This window comes from Anolis sagrei, chromosome 1 (genome assembly GCF_037176765.1).
Source record: "Anolis sagrei isolate rAnoSag1 chromosome 1, rAnoSag1.mat, whole genome shotgun sequence".
NCBI classification, from domain to species: domain Eukaryota; kingdom Metazoa; phylum Chordata; class Lepidosauria; order Squamata; family Dactyloidae; genus Anolis; species Anolis sagrei.
The window spans coordinates 228,451,383-228,476,201 of NC_090021.1; the positions used below are offsets into that span (position 1 = coordinate 228,451,383).

Sequence of the window (24,819 nt, forward strand, 5' to 3'; positions counted from 1 at the left end):
AGTTTGGCCCACTTCTGTCATTGGTAGGCTTCAGAATGCTCTTTGATTGTAGGTGAACTATAAATCCCAGAAACTACAACTCCCAAATGTCAGGGTCTATTTCCCCCAAACTCCATCAGTGTTCACATTTGGGCACATTTGAGTATTCATGCCAAGTTTAGTCCAGATCCATCACTGTTTGAGTCCACACTGTTCTCTGGATGTAGGTGAACTACAACTTCAAAATTCAAAGTCAATGCCCACCAAACCCTTCCAGTATTTTCTGTTGGTCATGGAAGTTTTGTGTGTGAAGTTTGGTTCAATTCCATCATTGGTGGAACTCAGAATGCTATTTGATTGTAGGTTAACTATAAATCCCAACAACTACATCTCCCAAATGACAAAATCAATCCCTCACAACCCCACCAGTATTCAAATTTGGGCGTGTCAGGTATTTGTGCCAAATTTGGTCCAGTGAATGGAAATACATCCTGCATATCAGATATTTACATTGCAATTCATAACAGTAGTAAAATTACAGTTATGAAGTGGCAACAAAAATAATTTTATGGTTGGGGGTCACCACGACATGAGGAACTGTATTAAGGGGTTGCAGCATTAGGAAAGTTGAGAACCACTGGGCTAAAGAGTCTTCATGTTGCAAAAGAAAGGAAGGAGAAGGTACTGTATAGAATCACTCTACCTCAATCAATTTCATCTCAGTCTTGACCCCCTACCTCAGTTCATTGACACCATAGAATAAATTCAGCTTAACCCCACTTTAAATGCCATGGCTCAATTTATGGAATCATGAGAGTTATAGTTTGGCAAGGCACCAGCCTTCTTTGGCAGAAAAGGCTAAAGACTTTGTAAAGTGGTGTCAGACTGGATTTTTTCCACAGTGTACACACACCCTATGTAATCGCAGTTTCTACTATATTACTGCTCATGTCTACATTATATGAGTATATATTGAAACTTATGGGATGGGGAAAGCTGCCACACTGGTAATATTCAGGCTAGATTTCTGCCTGGAAAAGAACTGTAAAAACTCTTAATTGGTAACATGATCTAAAGCTATGTTCATGCCTTCCTTTTCTCCTTTCTGTAGTGAAGAAATCTAGTCCCCTTCTACACCACCATATAAAATCCAGATTATCTGCTTTGAACTGGATTATATGGCAGTGTGGACTCAGATAATCCAGTTCAAAGCAGAGAATATGACTATCTGCTTTGACAATCTGGATTATATGGCAGTGTAGAAGGGGTCCTAGAGAGTTAATGAACCAAACCTAGCCTTTCTCACTTGCCAACTCCTGCAGAGATACCTTTCAGAGAGCAAGATATAAAGACATTTGCACCAAGTCAACAGGTGACTTTAAAGCATAGACACACACACACACACACACACGTCAATGCTCAGGTGGGTTTTCTTTCTTCTTCATTGCCTATAGAGTGAAAGACAGAGTGGTGTAATATCTGCACTGCATTTTAATACAGAAAAGAGATCTTTCTGAAAATGGGGAATCTGAGCAATTGGATTGAAATTAAGAATGATGACGTGACATTCTTTGGCCCAAGGAATGAGACTGGAGACTTTTTTTGAAAAGGAGCCATTTTACAGGCTTAGGCTTATTTGATCCCCCATCAGGCCCTGCGCCATTTGGGTACCAAACAAGGGGTGCTGCTGGCTTTGAGCATGTCTCTCCTCCACTTTTCTTTCGCCCTCCCCTTGAGCCCCTCTCCTATTAGTGAAAGGAGAGCCTAATAATTTCCACAGCAACTGAATGAGATGTCACTAACAAAGGATTATCTTCAGGCTGAGATTAATCAGAAGCAAGTGAAATTAATCTCATAACAAGCCAATGACGCCTCACGGAAAAATGTGGCAGGCACGGGTGTGCAGACAGACAAGTTGGCATCCCCTTCCAGGATATCTAGCACATAATTTCTAAATCAAAAAGAAAGATGGGGCTGTGGAGGGGGTTTGGGATTCAAATGTGACCCAGGGCTCTGCCTGGGAGGGAGGGAGGGAGAGAGGCGTTATCCAGCTCCAATTGTGGGGGAAGATGGTGGTTACATAGTGATAGGGAGAGAAGCACTCTGGACATACTCAGAAGTTTCCTTTGCATATCTCTGATATCCAGAGTGGATTCTCGGTCTGAAACAAATCAGACCTGCCTCCCTATGGAAGCATGTGGCTCCCATGTCAGTGAGATAATGAAACCACTGTGGGTTTAAAGCTGATAATGTGGGTTATCTGCTTTGATAATCTGGATTATATGGCAGTCCAAACTTTAAAGGCATAATTGAGATCTCTTTACCTATTTGGAGATTTAGGATGGCTCCTTTAAAAATTTGCTGTGAGTTTTCCAGACTGTCTGGCCATGTTTCAGAAGCATTCTCTCCTGACATTTTGCCTGCATCTATGGTAGGCATCCTCAGAGGTTGTGAGGTCTGTTGGAAACTCGGCAAGTGAGGTTTATATATCCGTGGAATGTCCAGGGTGGGAGAAAGAACTCTTTGTCTGTTTGAGACAAGTGTTAATGTTTCAATTGGCCACCTTGATTAGCATTTAACAGCCTTGCAGCTTCAAGGTCTGGTTCCTTTAAAGTTTGGGTTAAAACCTGGAACTGTTTGGCTGCCTAAGTGATAGTTACTCCACTAGTTACCACCACTCCTTTTTATATTTAAAAGATTCTAACAAAATCTAGGGTTGTTCTTGCTCAGCTACTTTGGCTGGACAAATTAAGAGCCCTTTATCAGTTAATGCTTTCAACCTAATGCAAATACCTAGGCTAATCTGACCATACACAAAAGGTACCTGTTCTAGGGCCAAGAAAAAGAAATCCCACTGCACCCGGAAGGATCTTGCCTCTCGTATAAGGAGAACACTCATTACTATTGTTTTTGTAACATGAAGAAAAAGGGATGCCCTCTGTTTGTGTGTGTTATTGTTCTTTCCAGTTGTACATCATTTCAAAACAAATCATGTCAATATACATTTTGACATTTTGGTTGTTGTCATGAAGAGTGGCTGCCTTTCAGAATTCACCACCACGTAACTTCTGAGCAATCAAGGCAGACAGGAAGGAAGGGGTGTGTTTGGGTCTTTCATTTCACACCATGGTCTTGAGCCTGGAAAAGTGACCCAAAAAGTTACTTTTCAGGCTCAAGACCATGGTGTAAAATGAAAGACCTAAACACAACCCTTACAGCTCCCAGCCATGTTTGTACCTTTTCAAATTTGAAGCTGGGGGAGCTTTAAAGCAGCTACAAGTTGTTGTCTGATTTTGTTACAGACAGGCAAAGGAGTCAAAACATTCCTCTCCCCTTGAGTTCTGGAGGTCCTGAGATGCTTAGATTCCCCACCTCAGCTGGCATTTAACAAGAAACATGGTAGTTACCAGTAATTGCAAAATTTATAAGAACATCAGCCCTGGCCTTGTCTGACTCAACTACTGTTTATGCCTGCCCTGTTTGGCATAAGACTGTTCACACAAAGCAGATAAACATAGCATGGAATAAAACATGCAGAATAATCACAGGATGTCTCAACCTACAGCTAGATGGCATTGCTCCTCCCTCCCAGATGTGTGAAGGGAAGTTGTTGCTAACTGTGAGAGAAATAAAGTTGAACTCTGTGAAAGTCATCCATTGCATGGCTATCAGCCTCCTCCCAGTAGATTCAAATCAAAGGAAAGCTTCTTGAGAACCACCAACTCTCTTAATGTTCCCCTAGCAAAAATATCCTTCTGGGCAGCTAAACCAGGAAATCCCAATTGGATGCCCCTCCTCCATGAGGGTCTACCTCCAGAGGCAAACCAAAAATAGTCAACTTGGAAGCCCTTGAGAAAATTCAAAAGTGGAGTGGGCAACCTGGCAAAATGGCATTACCTAAAAAAATCCTCCACCTTGTGTGACTACTCCACACCTGCATGCTTGTCCCCTCATGTGCAGAGTAAGAATTGTTTAAAGCTACAGACAATGGGGTCGCTGTTGCCCAGTTTTGGTCAAGAATTATTTAGCCGCTTGTGCTCCTTCTGTTTTTATCAGGTTTTTATACTTATGTATGCAATGTTTTTGACACAAAATAAATAAATCTGTTTTTTAACTTTATTTAAATGTTATTTTAAGATGTTTTATATCGTATGTGGCATTCAATGTCTGCCTTTGTTTGGAAGCCGCCCTGAGTCCCTTTGGGGAGAGAGGGCAGGTTAGACATAAAGTTTTTATTAAGTTATTATTAGGGTTCACTTTTCACACTGAAAGTGGTAACAGGCCGCTTGGTGATGCCCTGCATGAACTGACAGGACACTTTGCAAGGGACCTAACACTTTCTTTTGGATCTTTGCATTTCAGAGAAAGACTCAGTCAGTAGCTAGCTGAACACCAGTATATGTCATCTCAATGAGGAGACTCAATAAGCCTGCAGGGAAATCCAGCTTGAAAATGTGTTCTGGCTTCATTGTTGTGAGCCTTCATGTCATTTTTGATTTATGGGAATCTTAATTACAGGGGACCCTGTAATTAGTGATGCTATTACAGGGGACCCTATCACTTGGCAAACATTGTTCAAAAGGGGGTGCCAGAGTGGAATTTGCTCAAGTGGGATCCCATAGTTGAGCATGAATTTAAACCCTGTTCTCTTAAAATCTTAATCAAATGCTCAAACCACTAAACCACCCGTCTGATTCCTGATGTGCCCTGGCAGCCAGTTGATGTTGTTGTAAGGTACCATAACACCATGTGTTCTTCCCACTTTCCTTGCTAGTACTCTTATCAAGAAAATGCATGTGAAAATTTTATCTCAATCTTTTCTCCACCCTACTGCCTCTTTCCATGTAGAAAAGGACAGAAAGAACTGTGTGATGATCAGTGAGCCTCTCTGAGGCAAAGGAAATTGGCATCTTCATATCCAAGAAAAGAAAGTGAAATGTCCTCTCCAAATAGCTTAAACCATATTCTGCCACCTCTACTTAAGTATAGACATTTGGTGGTCCCAAAATAGAGAGAGGCTGACTTCCAGCTGGGCAGTTCCTTGGGATACTGTGGGTTTGTTGATATCATAGGTGTATGAGGCATCACTGCACTCTGGTGCTTTGCATCAAGCTTTGGGTGGGTTGTTTTTCTTAAAAGTTTATTTATATGCTAAGACTTCCTTAAAGATGCTGGTTGTTGGGAATAAGGGAACAGTGACTGCTGTTCTCATTTTAAAAGAGATTGAAGTTGCAGAAAATCACCACTGGATAAGATTTATTCCAACTCTTTCACCAAGAGTTGATAATTATGTACCAGAAACAGTTATGGCAGATGCCTGTATGGCCTTTGCAGACCTCCAACTATGTTTTATCCCTAAGCAGGCTAGCTGCTATTTTATATTTAGCTTGAACCTATTTATTTGTGCATTATTTCCATTGCTCCTATCACAAATAGGTCAGCTGTGTATATATATTTATACATTCCCCCTTCTTCCATACATATTTTACATTATCACTGGGGGGGGGGGGGTGTTAGAGTTTGTTCCAAATGTGTCCAAAACTTTTTTTAAAAAAGTACAGTCCTTAATGTTGCTTTCAGGTGCAATTATTTCTTATTGAGACCATAAAAGCCTGTTTTCTCTCCCTTGTTCACGGAGGCCGAAGAAATGAGATAATTAAACTAGTTAATGTATTTATTCAGAGTGAATTTTAACATTTGGGAATGACAGTTTATGTCTGTAACTTCTAAAACTTTGAGCTTCCCTTTTCAGCCAAATCAGGATTGTTCCTACATCTCCCCACCAACCTTCTTGTGTCTTCTTCAAGTTGAAGGAGGTCCTACTGTCATTGTCCGAACCTGTGCTAGAGATGGGCACAATAGCCAACAATACCACAAGACATTGTTTGAGAACTCTTAAAGACTTAAAACAACCTCAACCAACTAAATTTAGGCAGATAAAAGAATGCAGGAGACCTAAAGCAGCAGACATTCCAGCAGATTGGAAGAACAGAAACATTATATTTGAAAGACAAAAAGAAGTGCCTCCTGCAGGAAAGGGCCGACATTCCAGACAGTCAGTCACAGACTGCAGAAGGCTGAGTGAAATAATCTGTTAGACGGTGGAGGCGATACCTCCCTGATAATTATTAAATTGTTTGCATGCCTCAGAAATATATTTGCTCTACTTGCCATGGCTTCTCTTCTCCACTGAAATTGTATGAATACACTTTGCTTCAGACTACAAATATACCATATACCATACCATCATTCATCACATAGCTAAGAGAATTTGAATATCACTCTAGCCAGCTGTCTAAATATAGGTATATATTTTCCAACAAAGGTTGCATGATATACACATGAGCAAACCAATTGTCTGGATACCTACGTAGGTACTCTTTGGCTTTAACCATAATGGATACGTGTCACAAAAAACATCTCACTTGCGGCCAAGTTTGTCCAGCTTGGTGCACCTGTCCTCTTTTCACCTTTCTTTCTCCTCTCCTGTGTACCTGAACACTGCATCCCGCATTTTGAAAGGGCTCTGGAGGCTGGCTGGCTGCTACCTAAAGCACACCTGTCAGGGTCCTGCTCTCTCTCCCTCCCAAAACACAAAAATAGTTACTCTTTGGAGCTTGGATTAACTCCCTCAGGCAGCATAGCCACTCCTGGGAGTCCTGCTAAGGAACTTTCCCAAACCTTGTGCTGAAAGGTTCTGCTTCACTCAAGCTTCCCAATAAACGTAACAATCCTCATAATAACGGTTCCTCTATAAAATGGCATATTGGTGGTATGTGACACCTGAAAAGCTCTCTAAGATATCTAAAAAGAGCTCCAATATTTGCTGGAAATGTAAACAATAAGTGGGGTCCTTGTATCATATGTGGTGGACATATAAACATGCCAAGAAATATTGGATTCAAATACACACAGTGATCCAAAATTGTTTAGGTGGAAGCATCTACCTAAAACCGGAGACTTTTCTACTTGGTCTGACTGATAAAAATAGCCAGGATAGACTATGGCAGGCATCCTCAAACTGCGCCCCTCCAGCTGTTTGGGCCATCAACTCCCAGAGTTCCTGACAATTGAACAAGCTTGTTAGGGCTTCTGGGAGTTGGAGGGCCAAACAGCTGGAGGGCCACAGTTTGAGGATGCCTGGACTATGGCAATATATGACCACTGCAGCCAGACTATTCTACGCCCAGAAATGGAAGAGTACAACAATACTGACATAATAATAATAATGGGTAATAAAAATGATGGAATTGGCCGAAATGGACAAACTAACATGTCTACTAAAAAAAGGGACATTTAAAAGTGTTTTAAAGACCTGAAACCTTTTATTTGCTTTGTGCATGAAGGGGAGAAGGACTTGCCAATTCTGAGTTTTGAAGAATAAATTAAAGTTTTTTGTTAACAAAAGAGCAGTTTGAAAACATGCAAATGTGAGTAGATCAATAGGGTCCCCAGGTGTCTTGGCCTACAACTCCCAGAAGTTCCAGCCAATTTACGAGCTGTTAGGATTTCTGGGAGTTGAAGGCCAAAACATCTGGGGACCCACAGGTTGAGAACCACTAGCTTAGCCTGAAGTGGGAAGTCCCACTGAGGAACTTTCCCAAAGTTGGGGCTGGAAGGGATAGCGTGACATGGGCGCCTCGTTCCCGCCAGTCCCTCGGGCTTGACCCCCTCCCCCTTCCTCCTCCTCTCCTCCCTCTGGGCTTGTCAGTGGGGCTCAGAGTGGGGCTCTCACTCACCCGCGGCGCCCGCTTCCTCCTCTTCCCGGCGACGGCGGCCGCCTTCCTTCCTCTTCCTCTTCCTCCTGCTCCTGCTCTTCCTCCTCGTCGTGGCGGCGACCCCCCGGCCGGCGAGTTGGCCTCGCAGCAGACCAGGCTCACGGAGCATCCCATCCACCTGGGTCCCGGCGTGGTTGCAGCGGAGAAACGGGACCTCCGGGGAGGCTCGGACTTTGGAGGAGAAAGAGGGGGAGAAGGGCGACTCTTTAAGGGCATTCCCCGCCTCCCAAGCCAGCCTTGGAGAGAGTGGGTTGCTTGAGCGTGGAAGAAAGAGGCTGACCCAGCTGGCTCACTCCCCTCCCTGTGCCCTCGGAAGGCGTGGGGCTGCCCGGGGACTTTTCCTCCCCGCCCTGGCAAGGGGTCCGCCGGGAAGGAGGCGTCGAGGACCAAGCCCCGGAGCGGGCCCTGCGGGGAGCGGCGGGAGCCTCTTCCTCAGGTGGCCCAGGAAAAGAGAGTGGCCCCGGAGACCTTGGCCCTCCAAAAGTCTCCCACTTGGGGCCATGTCGGAGGCTCATCCTGTGTGGCCACCGCCGAGCGGGATGCATCACACAACATAGAGCAGTGGTTCTCAACCTGTGGGTCCCAGATGTTTTGGCCTACAACTCCCAGAAATCCTAACAGTTGGTAAATTGGCCAGAACTTCTGGGAGTTGTAGTCCAAAACATCTGGGCACCCACAGGTTGAGAACCACTGCCTTAGAGACCCACTTTCTTTTGGGTAATGGAAATCTCTATAACCTTTTGAAAAATAGCATTCATAAACTTTTGGGAAGATCAGGAATCTTTTAGAAAGGCATGACCTTGTTAGCGATCCTAACCTTTTGTAAAGTATCATCTTCTCGAGAAGAGTTAAAAACTCGCTTGAGCCAACCTTCTCCTTTGGGGTCAATATCCCCTAGTATTCATCCAAGGCAATTAGGTTTCTCAACTGTGTATACGCCCCAGGCACCCCCTTCAGGGGTGAAGGACATTAACTAAAACACTCACCTAAGATTCAATTTGATAAGGTGAGGGGAATTATAATGGCCTAGAAATAAATAAAATATGGTCTCAGATACACTGAGAGAGACTTCTCTGACCCATTTCCTTCAGAGGTTGCCTAGATTGGGTGTCCAGGGGACCCGGGTGATTTGCCCTAACTAGCTGAGGGGTGGGCCAGACAAGGAGGCTACCTCAGATTTGCCACCAAGTTCAAGATCCATAGATTGAGATCCAGGTAACAAATAAATAAAAGTTGCCCATATTTAAATCCAATCACTCGTGTGTGGTCTCATTATTTCGGGGGTTGGCAGGCAAAAAAGGAGTCTTTGTTAAAAGTAACATAGTTGGTTTACTCACAAATTTCATGTATTCAGTATACAGGTAATTTGCTTATCAATCCAGTTACAGACAGATTTAAAGTAGTTTCTCTGTGCAGAAAACACAGGGTATCTTTTTATAATCAATTGTCCATAGTGGAAAGGTCACGAGGGTTGTCACAAGGGGGTGTCAAAGGGGTCGCCAAAGACCATCGGAAAACACAGTATTTTCTGTTGGTCATGGGAGTTCTGTGTAAGAAGTTCAGCCCACTTCTATCATTGGTGGGGTTCAGAATGCTCTTTGATTGTAGGTGGACTATAAATCCCTGCAACTGCAACTCCCAAATGTCAAGGTATACTTTCCCCAAACTCCACCACTGTTCACATTTGGACATATTGCATATTCGTGTCAAGTTTAGTCCAGATCCATCACTGTTTGATTCCATACTGCTCTCTGGATGTAGGTGAACTACAGCTCCAAAACACAAGGTCAGTGCCCACCAAACCCCTCCAGTATTTTCTGTTGGTCATGGGAGTTCTGTGTGCAAAGTTTGGTTCAATTCCATTGTTGGTGGAGTTCGGAATGCTCTTTAATTGTAGGTTAACTATAAATCCCAGAAACTACAACTCCAAAATGGGTGTTAGTGCCAAATTTGGTCCAGTGAATGAAAATACATCCTACATATCCGATATTTACATTACTATTGCTAACAGTAGAAAAATTACAAAAAGGAAGTAGGAATGGAAATAATTTTATGGTTGGGGGTCACCACAACATGAGGAACTGTATTAAGGGGTCGCAGCATTAGGAAGGTTGAGAACCACTGGTTAAAGGCATATCTCTGTGCTGAGAATCTAATAGAGTCTGTAGAGCATTTTGTTTCTACTGACTTCTAAAAGCATACTATTTCTAAAATGGAGTCTGAGATCTGAATAGTCCCAGATCTGATCACATGATCTGCAGCCCCTCCCACAGCATAGGGTTAAGGAAAACTGCATACTAATACATATACAATACAGTAAGGAATCTGAATTATATACATAACAAATAACTAGTGGAGGTTTGAAGAAGGTTGCTATTTCCAACACTTTTGGACTCAGTCACCACAGGATCCCAGAAACAGAGCTGGGAAAGAGTTCAGGAATACCGGCCCTGCCACTGGCCGGATGGCTCTCTCTTTGCAAATCTCAAAGCACAGCAACCAGGAGCCAAAAGGGCACCTGGCAGGATAAGAACAACATCTTGACACCGGTACAGAAGGAAAGACGGGAAAAGAAGCTGAAAGGGAACCCGCAAAACCAAACAGCCATGTCTGCTTTTGGCTTTCTTGAGTCCCCAGATAAAAGGCATGGGCAAACGTCAGCCCTCCAGGTGTTTTGGACTTCAAGTCCCACAATTCCTAACAGCCAGTACATGGGATACAAATAAAGCAAATCAGTAAACAAACCAGTTTCCTCCCATCACCAAGTCCACCAACTGTCAGGTCTCCCTCCCTACATTTTATCACTCCATCTGCTTAACATGTAATGTGACCTGAATGTATCATATGTAAAGCTGGATATGATTTATAGGTGTGAAAAAGGAACATCAACAGTTTCAATTATGTGGTGGATACTACTAGCATTAAATAGCAAAAACGTGGAACGACTGTTGGAGAAAGTTAAAGAATAAAGTGCAAAGGTAGGGTTATATCTTAAACGTTAAGAAACAAAAGAATCATGACCAGAGATGATCTGCATAATTTTGAAGTAGAAAATGAAGCCACTGAAATAATTAAAGATTGTAGATTGTCCATACCTTGCTTCAGTCATTAATCAAACTGGAGACTGCGGTCAAGAAATTTTAAAAAGGGCTTCCAGCATCAACTATGTAGGAAGAAACAAGATCCTGAAATATATAATTGAATACCAAAGTCAGGATTGTCTATTCCATCAGAAAGCTGATAGGAAGAAAATCCACTCACTTGAAATGTGTTCCTGTAGACAGTGTGGACTTCTAAAAAGGAAACTAGAAAGGTCCCAGGGCAAATAAAGCCCAAACTCTCATAGAAACCAAGATTTATTTATTTTTTTCATGTCAGGAGCGACTTGAGAAACTGGTGTGAGAGAATTGGCCATCTGCAAGAACGTTGCCCAGGAGATGCCTGCATGTTTTGATGTTTTACCATCCTTGTGGGAGGTTTCTCTCAGGTCCCTGCATGGGGAGCTGGAGCTGACAGAGGGAGCTCATCCTTGCTCTCTCCAAATTTGAACCTCCAACCTGTCAGTCTTCAGTCCTGCTGGCACAAGGGTTTAACCCACTTAACCCACCATTGGGGGCTCCAAGATGACTAAACAGAAAGTACTTTGATACTTTGATCATATTAAGAAGGAATAATTCATTACAAAAGACAAACATTTTTGGAAAGGCAGAGGGAAAAGAGGAAGACTGCTTTCCAGATGGAGAGACTCAATAAGAAATCCACAGCCCTGACTACAAAACCAGAGCTTGAGGAGATCAGCGCTTAGAGGTCTCTGGGCCATAAATCAAAATTGATATGATGGCAGTTAACCACAAAATCTATATATCTTTTTTATCTGTATTCTATAATAACAGTGAAAGTATATATGTGGCCAGGCTTCCACTTCCACAAAAGATTACCCTACTAGTCAGGAGCCACCAAAGGCTCTCCCTTCAATGACATTGCAGGTTATAGAGAGCACCGTGAACATGTACAGGAGCCACCAACCCCTGTGCCAATGTCCTCCGCTAGCACAATATCGCCCACTACCCAAGTTAATGCTTTCATATGGGGACAATTTCATTCTAGATTTTATGTGTTTTTTTCCACCATAGGCATCTCAGTGTTTCTTACTCTCTCCATTTTTAAAATTTGCATGTTCCCGCCCACTGCCTCTCCTATAACCCTTTCCTACTCTTTTCTATGGCACACATCCAACAGAGCAGAACTGATCACCAACTGAACATGCTGGAGGGATTTGGGGGACTGGCTCAACATGATGGAAGTTTTAGTTCACCTTGCATGAAGACAGAGCACTGTGAACCTCATCAACAATGGACCTGGACCAAAGTTGGCACACAGAACCCCCATGATGACAGAAAAATACTGGAGCGGTTTGGGGGGAACTGACCTTGATTTATAGGAATTGTACTTCAACTACATCCAGAGAGCACTGTGAACCCGAACAACGATGAATCTGGACCAAACTTGGCACACATACCCAATATGTTCAATTTTGAATACTGGTGGGGCTTGTGGAGAATTGACCATGACATTTGGGAGTTGTAGGTACTGGGATTTATAATTCACCTGTAATAAAAAAAAAACACTTTGAACCCCACCAACAATGGACCTGGTTCTAATTTGGCACACAGTACCCCCATGACCAACAAAAAATACTGGAGGGCTTGGGAGGAAATTCACCTTGATTTAAGGGAGTTGTAGTTCACCTACATCCAGAGAGCACTGTGATTGGTGGAGTGGCATGGCGAATATAACCTTGAATTGTACTAATAAAGCAAGACAAGAAAAGAGTGCATCTGGACAATGAGTCATAGATGGATGGGATGGGATGTTACTGAAATGCAGCTCCCAGCAGCCCATCCAAGTGTTGAAGCATGTCAGGAGCTCCATTCAACTTCTGGAGAACCACACAACTCCCATCCCTCATTCAGACTGAAAGTAAGAAAAATTTCCTCCCAAAGCTTAATGACTGAGAACAAATTTAAACCTAAGTCTTCCCCCCTCCCCCTCCCCCCCCCCCCCCCCACAAACCCCCATCATCCATGCTAAATCTTCAGATATATTCCTATCTTTTTAGGAAAAATTGAAAAGATGAATTTGAGAAATGATCTTGAATTTATTTTATTACATTGTATGCAATTGCACAACTGTCTTAGAGGCTTCTCTTTCATCTCCATGGTGATAAATAACGAGGAAAATAGAGCGATGTTTACAAGAAAGCATAATTTCCTTTTGCGTGGGTGTGTAATTTCACAAGATTTTTTAAAAAGGAAAGAGGTATTTGGAAGATAACTGACCGGCTTCTTGCTGTCAAGAAAAGAAAACAAAAAAGAAAAGAAATGTCTGTTTCATCTATTCTCCTCAAGATACATTCCAGAAAACAGCTAGGGAAATTACACTTCATTTGTCCTGGACTGATTTCTTCATTTGTACTTGAAAAGTCAGTGTTGCAAAGAGTCTGGACTGCCCTCTTGGAAATTCTGGGACTTCTGAAGGGGCTGTAAACACAGCCCTCTCACGTTTTCCATGCTGAATCAGCCTCTAACCCCTCCCCAAAATCACTTAAAAATGTGGTGGGGAGTAAAATAACTTACCTGGCTGCCATTAAATTGCTGCCAGAGCTCTCCTGGCGTATAGAAATTGTGCACCTGGAGAAGGGGGGAGGAGGAAAATAGCTCCTGCCCCCCTTCTCCTGGCACATCATTTTTATGTGCCAGGAGAGCTCCAGCAGCGGTTTAATGGCAGCCAGATAAGTTATTTTACTTCCCCCCCCCCCATTTTTATCGAGTTTGGGGGAGGTGGTGTGAGTGTCTCCCTGTCCTCCTGGAAGTTTCCAGGAAGGCATGTGAACCCCCCCCCCCCCCCAAAGAAAAGCACACATGTTCTGGGGAATGTGTGGACTAAAACCCCGGCAGAATCATGTTTTTAAAATGATATTGTTCCCAAGTTAAAGGGCTGCATGGAACCACCCCAAGTAACAAGCAGTTTTTCGATTCTTCCATTATAGACACCTTAAAAATCTCAGATCTGCATCACACATATAAATTTTCCAGGGCTAGCTTCATTAGTATGTATTTGTATAAAAATAAAGGAAGGAAAGAGGAAGGAGTTTTTGTGAATATGAATTGATCCATTTATTTTAACAAGGTTTCATGAATTAAAAACCACCTCCATAAATGCATCAGAAGGAAATGGAGTTTCCTGCAAACTCCTACTGAAACAAACACATTATTCTGAAAGATGCTACAAGACTCCTTCCTGCCTTTCTTTATTTTTATAGAATAGAGATCTTCTCAGTCATTCTAATATTAAAGCATTTTCCAGAGCCAAAGGTTTTGCCTTTCATGACATTCTATTTTCCCAATAGAGACTCGTAACAGACTTGCTTGCCCAATGCAGATAAACACACCAAAAGAGGTACTCCACCACACACACATCTCACCACTGAGATAAAGATCTGCTGATATTTTTTTCCTATATGGTGATACTGTAGAAATATGAATGCATCACATATTAAATAATTCTTCAGCACTTCGTGCAATAGCCATGAGTGGCTAAAAGCTTACATCATCTGGAGCTATGTGAACCTTTTTGGCCTTGGCCTGGATTGAGCATCATTACACAAGATACCCCTTCAAGCATGTTTTGGTGAGTTCATTTATACGATGCCAAATGTAGAACCTTCCCATCCATAGATTGGGTATGCCTTTTTATTTTTTATGTATGCTGATTCCATGGTTATGGTTATTGTGAGCCTTCAAATAATTTCCATCTTATAGGGACTCTATCATCTTATGGAAATCCTTCCGTAATGAGATCAGATCCGCCTCCTCCCTCCTGATGGTCCAGAAGAAACTCAAATCCTGGATGTGGGATCAAGCATTTGCAGAATAGACTGATTTGCTGGGAAAGACAATGTTTTAATGGACGACAATGAACTGTTTTTGGGATGACGATTGAACTGGCAAACTGTTTTAATGCAACATATATTTATAGCTGTCTTAATTTGTACTAACTGTATTTTATGCTATGTTTTAGTTTGTGTTGGCATTAGTACTCTGTCTCTTTGATATGCCAAATCCTCATGCATTCCAAATTGCCAGATGCTTAGGACCCTATGTGCAGATCCCAAACCCACTTCCATGGATGAAGATCTCACATGGGTTTGATCCAAAGCCACTATCTTTGGAAGGCTAGAAATTTGGTGAAGCTTATGCCTTTTGGAATGCATCTAGATACCCAAAATATATGGTAGTATTTAAGGGAACAAGGTCAGTACTCTAACTTCTAGATTTTGTTGTTGCCTTGCTACCACCACTCCACTAAACTGCAGCAGAAATTAAAAGTGATGCCGGGGGGGGGGGGGGAGCGCTTGACGCTTAGAAATACAGCCCTAGTCCTCTAACCCAGTCTTGGGAGCCAAAAATGTAGCTGACCAAGAATGCAGCTGGTCAAATGTATGTGGATTGACTCTGACCTCGTGGCTTTCCACCAGCATTGTATCATCTATTTATTTATCTCATAAGGTGAAAACTCGGGTCATTCCTGCTGAGTGGTGGGATACATTCCTACCATAGTTCAACTAATTGAAATCAGAAGTCAATAACTCCCAGAAGGCATGAGATTGATAGTTAAGGGTTGCATTCAAACAGAGATTTTTAGGAACAGTATCTATGCCTTGAACAATTTAAGTACTTCGTGCCATCTGATAAACCACAATGGTTCTACAACCCCCTTAGTTGCCTTGTAGGCAACCACTAAGAGATACTGATTTTGGAAACTTTAGCATAAATAAATGTTTCTTTCCTTCCTTTCCCTACTTGGTTGGTTGCCTGGTTTTATAAACTAAATTCAAGAAAAAATGAATCCTAAATTTGAAAGCGACCACTAGGAGCATCCAGTTTTCTCCCCTGTGATGCAGGAATATAAAATCAAATACTCCCGACAGATTGCCATCCAGCTTCTCTTGAAAACCCCCCAAAGAAGGGGACTCCACTGCCCTTCAAGGCAGCATATTCCACTGCTGAACAATTCTTACTATCAGCAAGTTCTTCCTAATGTTTAGGTAGAATCTCTTTTCCTGCAGTTTGAATCACTTGCGCCACATCCTAGTCTCTCAAGCAGCACCAGAAAACATGCTTACTCTGTCTTCCATTTGGTACGCTTTCGTGCCTCCTTTCCATCTTCTCTTCTACAGGCTACACATACCCTATGTGGTTCCTCATAAGGCAGTGGATCTCAACCTGTGGGTCCCCAAGTGTTTTGGCCTACAACTCCCAGAAATTCCACTCAGTTTACCAGCTGTTAGGATTTCTGGAAGTTGAAAGCCAAAACATCTGGGGACCCACAGGTCATAAGGCATAGTTGTAAGACCTTTTCTAACAGTTTGGCCACTTTCCTCTGAACATGTCGCAGCTTGCCTTGAATTGTGATGCCTAGAACTGGACACAGTACTTCAGGTGAGGTCTGAGCAAGTCAGAATAGACTAGTACAGTGCTAGTATTTTCCTCGATGCAGATACCATACTATTATTGATCCAGCCTAGAATAGTCTTTTTTACTGCTATATCGTACTGACAATTCATGTTTAATTTGTAGTCTGGGTTGCTGTGAGTTTTCCGGGCTGTAAAAAATCCAACAAATGCTGTGTTCAGCAAAGGACAAGAGGGATCCTCTCATCTCTGCAGGAGTCTACCATATACCATACAGATGTGGACAAGTCTACAGAGGGACCACTAGACACAGCATTTCCCAAACATGAATCAAGGAACATGAAAGGCACCGCAGACTAACTCAACCAGAGAAGTCAGCCATAGCAGAGCACCTGATGAACCAACCCGGACACAGCATATTATTTGAGAACACAGCAATCATGGACCATTCTAACAACCACCATGTCAGACTACACAGAGAAGCCACTGAAATCCACAAGCATGTGGACAGTTTCCACAGAAAGGAGGAAGCCATGCATCTATGGCAAGCATCCTCAGTGTTCCTAGTTTCCAACAGACCTCACAACCTCTGAGGATGCCTGCCATAAATATGGGCAAAACGTCAGGAGGGAATGCTTCTGGAATATGGCCCTACAGCCCGGAAAACTCACAGTAACCCAGTGATTCGGGCCGTGAAAGCCTTTGACAACACAACTTGTAGTCTACTTGAAGATTCTTATATTCCTTTTGCATGTACTATTGTTAAGCCGAATGTCACCCACATTATATCTGTCCATTTCATTTTTTTCTGCTTAAGTATAGTACCTCACATTTCTCCCTGTTGAATTTCATTTTGTTAGTTTTGCCACAACACTGTAATCTGTTAGGATCACTTTGAATTCGGACCCTGTCCTTATTGCGTATCACATTTGCAGAAGAGCTGGAAAGTGTGCAGATGCCTTTCTGGCTGCCTCGCCTTCCTGATGTAACTGTGGCGGATGGTTTGAATAGAAAAGGGTGTGCTAAAGAAAGGACTTATGGAGAGACATGGGGAATTTAATCTTGAATTGTACTAATAAGGCAAGACAAGAAAAGACTGCATCTGGACAATGAATCATAGATGGATGGGATGAGATGGGATGGGATGTTCTAATCATAGCGGGAACATAGTTTACCTTCTGTGCAGAGGAAGGAGCATTCATCACAGCTCCAAGTGTCTCTGGGCGTGTGCATTTTTTGGCTTTATATGCACAGATACACATGTACAGGGGGGTATAAGGGAAAAACACCATGCCTGTTGTTATTAAGATATCTTTGCATATCATAACTGTGTAAAACAATTTATAGCTCTCTGGGGAGAGCTATAAATTGAAGGATGTTATTAAGACAAGATGTGATTTCTTTCCATTGCAGGTGGAAGACATGAGTATAAAGTCATCCTAAATTATCCCCTTACTAATCACTGCCTGGATTTATTCTGAGAGGGGCTCTATGACTCATTCTCTCTCTGTGTCTTTCTCTCTCTTGCCCTCGTTCTTACTCTTTAACTTTGCTATATCAGCCTATCTACACTGTAGAATTAATGCAGTTTGGCACCACTTTTAACTGCCAAGGCTCAATGCTATGGAATCCTGGGAGTTATAGCTTTACGATATCTTTCACCCTCTTTGCCAAATAGTGCTGGTGACTCACTAAACTAAAACACTCAGGTTTCCATGGCAATTAAAATAGTATCATGATGCATTAATTCTACTGTGTAGATGCACCCTTCAATTTAATGGATTGATTTACTTGATGGAAAGAGAAGAAGGAGGGACACTAAAGAAAAAGGAGGGAGTGCCATTTCCACAGCCAACAGGCACATCACCTCTGACTTCATTTGACCAAGGAAAACCAGCTTCTTATTCAAAGAGGGAAGCAATGACAGAACCAAAGAGGCAGAATATCAGGGAATCTCCCAGTGATGGAGGGACTGTGGAAAACTCCCTGCTCAAACCATACACAATTAAAATGGAAGTCATACCTTTAGGCTGCATAATCATGCTTTGGAGACAAAAGACAGGGATGGAAAATTATCACACGCTGTTCTAGGCTTTGATTATCTGGAAGGGGAAAACCAACAACCACTCATTTGACACCCCAGAAGTGTTTGCAGAGGGTGTAAGATTTTTCAGAATAAGTCCAGATACCGAAGATCTGAAAATTTGATGTATATTCTGACGGATGCTGAGCTAACAATATATTACAGATCTCAAAGAGGAAAGACCATTCCAGTCAATCTGACCAACCATGCATATTTCAATCTTGCAGGTCAAAAGGCCCACAATATCTATAACCACATACATTCACCATATATCGAGGGACTTATGTGCCAGTGCATGAAATTCACATCCTCACAGGAAATGTTGCCTATGTGCAGGATACAGCACTTGATCTGAGAAAACCAGAGGAACTTGGAAAACATTTGCAGAAGTTTCAGTTCCCTGGGTTTGAGCACGACTCAAATGGTGGTACACACTCTTGTTACATCCTGTATAGATTATTGCAACACGTTCTGGTTGGGATTGCCTTTGAAGATTCTTCAGAAGCTTCAAATGGTCCAATTGATGGCAATCAGGTTTCTAACTGGAGCGGCGTACAGGAAGCATACAACTCCCCTGTTATGCAGCTCCACTGGCTGCCAGTCTCCTGCCAGGCACAATTCAAAGTGCTGGCTTTGACATTTAAAGCCCTAAATGGTTTTGGCCCAGCTTACCTGTCCAAACGTATCTCCTTGTATGATCTACCATGGAGGTTAAGATCTTCTGGGAAGACCATGCTCTCTTCACAGGCCCATTTGGCAGGGACGGGAGACAGGGCCTTCTCAGTGGTGGCCCCTCAACTATGGAACTCCCTCCCCAGAGAAATTAGAGCAGCCCCCTCCCTCCTGACCTTCAGGATGAAAGTAAAAACCTGGTTATGGGGCCAAACTTTTGACTAACAAGCTAGTGCAATATGAATATACGGAATTGTGAAATGACAAATGGAATGGCCTTGGAGTTGACTCTGGATAGTATGATTTAATAATTGTTTTAATATTGCTGTTGATTTTTTATTTTAATGCATATGTTTATTTTTACTGTTTTTATGTATGCGTATGATATCAAATTGCTGCCTTTCTGTGTGGCCTCTCTGAGTCTCTCTGTTGGGGTGAGAAAAGCAGGATATAAATGTAGTAAATACATACATACATAAACTTTTGTTTGAAAGAGATAAATAAAACATGCTTCTATGCAAGAACTTACCATGTCTATAAGTGGCAGGCTAATAGTGATTTACACATCGCACTGGAAATTTTGTAAATGGCACATTAAACAGCAAAGGAGGCCATGTATATCCTAAGAATTTTGGCTTCAGAGAGGAGTACAATTCCTCTCATCCAGACACAACATTGCATGGATATTCTGGCCAGAGATGCTGGGGGTTGTTGCCTTAACCATCTGAAAGGTACCTCTCATAACTGAGGGAATACTACAAGCTCCACATCAGACAGTACAAAGACACACCAAGAACAGGTAGCATAAGCTATTTATGTTTTTCTTTCCTTACACTCAGAACCATTGGAGGGAGGAGGTAGTTGCTGTATTTTGAGATTCATAATTTGAAGACTATCTGCATGAGTGCACCTAGTTACTCCTTGAAATGAGATGTGCCCCAAGCAATCGGGTTTTCAATTGCAGCTGGGATGACAAGTCAAAATAGCCTCTTTCCCCCAGCAGCTGCTGCTGTTGCTTCCTCCATCTCCTCTTTCTCCTTCTTATTTTTGCATATGTATATATATATTCAAGAAGGAACACAAGATGAGCATGAAGATAAAGGAAATGGACTCTTCTACCTGCAGTCCCTGGTTTGAAGCAAAATTATATACCACACATGAGATTCATAGCTGGAATTTTCCTTTTCTTTTCCAAAATGTATCTGTGTGCTGGTGAAGGTTAGAACTGGGGCCATACTCAAGGCTAGGGGGGACTACTTTCCCCAGTGCAAATCAATACACAGCATAGTTAGTAGTAGCCACAAAAGAAAAGGTAAAGGCAACTGCATGATACCTATAGCAGTATGCTTACTGTAGCTGTTACTTGCGGTGGAAATACAGATGTAATTAACAAAGGCCATTGACAGTGAGAGTCCTTTTTGCATTCTTTTTATAGCCACCCAGCCTTCCCTTTCTCTCTCATACTCTGTCTAGCTAGAGGATTTTTATCTGCATCAGCATTGGTGAAAGAAGGCTGGAGAAAGATAGACTTTTATTGCCCTCTGTGCCGTCGCGCCTGGGGGCTATAACTCTTAGTGAAAGAGGCATGGATGTGGCATCTTTCCCCAGGGGATTGCTTCTTGCCCTCCTATAGGAAACTGGAACTCCCAAAAACCAAAACACAGATAACTCAAAATGGGATTTATTGTTCACAATGAGTTATCTTTCTCAGGCATAAGCTTGATGTTTCAACAGGGATAAAGGAAATATACTTTACAATCTCTGAAGCCCAAGGAGTTTGCAGCTGAGAAGCTTTTCCTGTTACCTCTTTCCTCAATGGCTGTGAATATCGAAATAAACACAACCCCAGTCCAATGGCCTATGTTGAAGGGACAAGACCTTCCTCTGGTGCCAAAAGAACCGGTTTGAAGGCGCTTGGGTCTCCTCAATGTTGGACATAAAGCATGAGTCCCAGGGGTAAAAAACCTTAGAATTGGTGCTGAGAGGTAATTTAAGCAGGGGCTTTTAGAGCCAAGTCTCTTACTCACGTCCATCTGATAGAAACTCTGATGGCAGAATGAAAAAAGGGAAGCACTCCCCTCCTCCAGAAAGAAGTGGAGCCAAACAATTGAGCTTGTGAAAGCAATTCAACTGGTGCAAATAACACTGATTGACAGCTATAAATAACCAATCAATCCAACTATACATAAGCAGGGTAAAAAGGCAGTATTAGGCATGATACAACAGTTTAAATCTTGCAACTAACAGTTCTACACATAGGTGGTGCCACTCGCGCCGTCACACCCTCCAACTCCAGGCAGTCTTGGATGACATACACTTCCTTGCCCCATTTCAAACTGGCTTCAAAGCAGGATACGGAGTCGAGACTGCTATGGTCACCTTTAGTGGATGATCTCTTCATTAACACTGACAGGGTGTGTGTGTCCCTGTTGATACTTCTAGATGTCTCAGCAGCCTTCAACACCATTGACCATGTTATCCTTCTGGAGCACCTGGGAATTTGGGAATCGGAGACACTGGGTCGGAGAAAGGTCACACCTTTCAGGCAGGTTCCAGATAGTGGTGCTTGGAGATAGCTGCTCCTCAATAAAAGGATCTGTTATATGGCATCCCACAAAGGACCATTCTGTCACCAGTGCTTTTTAACATTTATGCAAAAACGCTGGAAGAAATCATCCAGAGGCACAGAGTGGGTGTTATCCGCATTCTGATGACACCCAAATATATTTCTCCAGGCCTTCAAAAACAGCCTCAGCTAAGGGTAGTGTGTCTCCTCTGAATGAATGCCTGGAGGAGGTAATGGGCTGGATGAGGGGGGACGGGGACATTAAAACTGAATCCAGAGGAAACAGAGCTGTTTCCCATTATGGGTCCTAATCTGGGGATGAAGGTAGGGCAACCAGTTCTGGATGAAGTTACACTACCCTTGAAAGACCGTGTTCACAACTTGAGAGTGCTTCTGGATCTGTCTTTCCAAATGTCAACCCAGGTAGATGTGATAGCCAGGAATGCTTATTATCAGTATCGGCTGATATGCTAGGTGCATCCCTTCCTAGATTTGGAGGACCTGAAAATGGTAGTTCATGGCCTGATAACCTTAAGGTTGGGCTATCTCTGTCCCAAGTTTAGAAACTCCAATTAGTTTAAAACATGGCAGCCAGACTCATTTAAAAAAGATCTAGGAGTGAGCTTATTTCAGCCATATTAATTCACTCTGCCAGTTGCCAATTAGTTTCTGGGCAAAGTGTTGCTTGTGACCTTTAAAGCCCTACATGGTTTGGTTCCAGGTTACCTAGAGGATTGCCTTCTCCCACACAATTTGTCCTGGATGCTGAGGTTCTCTGAGGGGTGGCTACTCCAACCAGTTATTACCCGAGTAGTGACCATTACCCAGAGGACACATATGTAGCTCTTACACACACCAGCTGCATCCAAACTCCACCACACACAAATAAGAATGATTGACACAGAGACAAATGAAATGGCATCCCTTTCTGAATTTTCCAAAATGAAAAACTTGGGTGGGAGGCAGTGGTTGGAATGTACAACTTCTGAATTCATGGAATCAGTATCTGCAGCTTCATTTACTCATGACTGACAAAATATGCCCTCTCTGGGCATTTTCTAGGCCCTTCAGTATGACTCCATGGTATTCTTTGGCCAGAACTCCTTCATTTCAGCACAATTATTAGCATTTTCACATATCTGCGTAAAGTCTGGAAACATATCCTCAATGTATACAGGCATCATATGGTATTCCCTAATTCAAAAGATTGTTCTTAATTCTAAAATACTTCACAGTATATAACATGATTATGCTTGCTGTTTCAAAACATCAAAGCTTGAGAGGAGCCATATATTATAACCTCTAACAGCCATAGTTAAGAGAAAATGGCTCTTGGAATCAACTGAGAACCGAATGTGAAGATGGATATATTTTACCATGATCTCTCATCTGGAATGTCCTCTTTCTTCTTCTGTCTCCAACTTCCTTCCCTATTCCCTCTCTTCCTCTGTATTCACATATGCATCTCCTCACTGTCCCAGCTTCCACTTTTGTCCCTGAATTTCTACTTACATTGTGCTGCAAAGCATTAAAATTGCCATCTCTTTTTCCTTCCCAACTATGTCCCCTTTTTGACATCAGTGCTACAAATAGCCTTTTCCATACTCACGTTGTTTGTTCATTTTTTTTTGCTCAGTTTCCACCCCACTCTCAATGTTCTGTGTAATTCTTCTGCCCTAACAGTGATTATTCTGTGTGCATGCAAGCATGGGAGATGGAGATGTTGTTAGAGTTACCATAGGAAACAAATGGCCCTAAGTGGTGACCTGTACTGACTTATTTCCCCCATTTAAACATTAACAGGAACAGTCAATTAAATATAATGTTCTGATCTGCAGCTATTACATTTCACATCTTTTCTTTGCACTCATCCCAATATGGCAAGTATGTGTTTTTGCATACTTACAACAACTATATTGGGATATGAACTTCATGTAGATTGATTTTCACAGCTTTCTGAATATATCAGGTGGAAGATAATTAGTGAGAGGTGACCCCAGAACTGTCCATCACATGGGCCACAAAACCAGATAATCAATATCCAGGGAGTGATGATTACTACACAAGAGCACTGGGTTCATCCTTTCAACTGCGGAGTTCATTGGAAGCACTGAGCAAGTTAGTGTCTTTTCAGCTTCATGGGGACAATGCCATGGCAAACAGAATAACCTCATGACAGCTAGAAAGAGGGTGGTGCCATCTCAGCTTTGGGAAACTTTGGCTGAAGAAATTGATGAGGAAGAGAAGAAAGATGAGAAACAAGAGGGGGTTTTTTCATTGTGGGAATTTAGCTATCATCACAGATGACAGACTGGAGTAGGAACTTGCCTAATCATCAAGAGCATAGCAGTTAAGAAAAAGGGAAACAAGTGGTTTGCTATGTGTAAATCACCTCTCTAGGCATCTCTAGATCCTCCAGTGTGATTCTATGGTCAACTTGGAATCTTAGAGTCATAAAATTATAGAATCATAAAGTTGGAAGAGACCACAAGGGCCATCTAGTCTAACCCCCTGACATGCAGGAACACACATTCAAAGCACTCCAGTGGAAGTGGGCCATAGACTTGTACTGAATAACCTAGATATTCCTAGAGACAGCACATTAATCACATCCCCGACATTTAAACCTCCAAATACTCTGGTTTCTCTTCAGATCGTATAAATCTTTCACCTTTTAAACCCCCAAATGTGGAAAGCCAACTATATATTGAAACCTTATTTCATCTAAGACACTGACACAAAATTTGTAATCAAGGAACAGCAGGATGTGACAATGTGACAGTATTATTCTTAAAATGAAAAAGAGTAAAGATTGATTTTTATTAGATGTAAAATAGATGAAAGACTGTTGATTCAGCTATGTGTTCAGCTGGAGCTTTTATCCCCATTTCCATTGCTCTCTTAAATGAATCCACAAAATCCATTGCCATGTAATAAACACACAAGACGTCAGCAGAGGAAAGGGAGCAGAAAGACCCAATTCCCCAAGGAAATGTTATTTTTTTTACCCATATTGTAACTACTGACCAAATTGCACATACTTAATTTCTTGGTGACTTCTTAATTATTATACAACATACAAAAGGTAACAATGAATAAATCAGCGCTCGGCAGGAAATAAAGAAAGTCCTAATTTAAGTCTGTCCAGAATGATTAAATAGAATATCCCCATCCCCGCATTTTATTTGCTAAGGGTCTTGGATCTTGGTGAGGGAACATGGAGCATGGAAATTACTCCAGCACATAAAGAAGGGAGAGATGAAAACAA

At 42.2% G+C, this 24,819-nt stretch overlaps 1 pseudogene; it reads left to right on the top strand.

The window, feature by feature from the left end:
* Positions 1-18,150: 18,150 nt before the first annotated feature.
* LOC132765633 (galactose mutarotase pseudogene) lies at positions 18,151-19,705 on the top strand (annotated as a pseudogene).
* The last annotated feature ends 5,114 nt before the right edge of the window (positions 19,706-24,819 follow it).